This window comes from Triticum aestivum, chromosome 1B, assembly GCF_018294505.1.
Source record: "Triticum aestivum cultivar Chinese Spring chromosome 1B, IWGSC CS RefSeq v2.1, whole genome shotgun sequence".
NCBI lineage: Eukaryota > Viridiplantae > Streptophyta > Magnoliopsida > Poales > Poaceae > Triticum > Triticum aestivum.
Genome location: NC_057795.1, coordinates 37,852,187 through 37,853,488, shown reverse-complemented (window position 1 = coordinate 37,853,488; position 1,302 = coordinate 37,852,187). Strand labels below are relative to the sequence as shown.

Here is a 1,302-nt window from a genome sequence, read left to right as displayed (position 1 = left end):
GAACATGTACAAGTTATGAAGAAAGCAATAGCAATATACTAAACGATCAAGTGCTAAGCTAACGGAATGGGTCAAGTCAATCACATCATTCTCCTAATGATGTGATCCCGTTAATCATATGACAGCTCTTTGTCTATGGTTACGAAACATAACCATCTTTGATTAACGAGCTAGTCAAGTAGAGGCATACTAGTGACACTCTGTTTGTCTATGTATTCACACATTTATCATGTTTCCGGTTAATACAACTCTAGCATGAATAATAAACATTTATCATGATATAAGGAAATAAATAATAACTTTATTATTGCCTTTAGGTCATATTTCGTTCAAAATACGTAACAAACATTATGTAGGTGTAGCATTGCTCGACCACGATCATACCTATTTAAGCTTTAACTCTTGGTGTGGATACTCCTATTACCAGACTGCCATTGCCATACACACACGTTCCAACCAAGCCGGCTGACCATGTCGACCACTATCATAGTGGCCAAGGAGGTGGAGAAGGTGGTCACCGCCGACGAAGAGATAATAGTAGATAACATCGTCCAGAGGGTGCCGTACTCGGACCCGCCGGCCGTCCGGGCGCTGGACACGAGTGAGCTGACCACGTGTTCCCTGTACCGTGCCCTCATCGGCGAGTTCACGGCCTCTCTCGTCCTCCTCAACGGGAGCATCGCGACCGTCGTGGGGTACAGAAACCAGTCATCGGCCGCCGACGAGCGGTGCACCGGCGTCCGCTACCTTGGCGTCGCGTGGTCCTTCGGTGCCACCGTCTCCGCCCTCGTCTACTCTACCAGGGCGTCTCAGGTAGGTATATACACATCTATTTTACAACATACTCTTTCCGTCCATAATTACTTTTCACAGAAATGTGTAGAAATGGGTGTATCTTGAACTAATTGTCGCGTTCCATGTGTAATGCACGTGGGCACATAAACCCGGCAGTGACATTCGCGCTCTTCATGGACGGGAAGCTGACGCTGGTGTGCTCGGTACCCGACATCGTAGTCGTGTACCAGTCATATCCATGAACCATAGTCATGCATGTTCGAGAGATTCATGCGTGGTGTGGCGTGTACCATCACTCGAAGATGTCCGTGCAATGTTTGCCCCAGTTTGCTGCTACGCTTCGTCGTTCCGCCAGCACCGCTGCCCTCCTGTTTCGTGGATGATTTGCAACAGTAAGATTGCAAGCATCTTGGAAGCTCGCGCACTCTCTTTTTATTCTTATGGGACTATCTTGCAAACGCTCGTCTGCCGATGGACGGCATGTCACTCTGATCTATTAATTCCTGA

At 47.7% G+C, this 1,302-nt stretch overlaps 1 pseudogene; it reads left to right on the top strand.

Moving 5' to 3' along the window:
* The first annotated feature begins 471 nt into the window (after window positions 1-471).
* Window positions 472-1,037, top strand: LOC123076585 (probable aquaporin PIP2-7; annotated as a pseudogene).
* The last annotated feature ends 265 nt before the right edge of the window (window positions 1,038-1,302 follow it).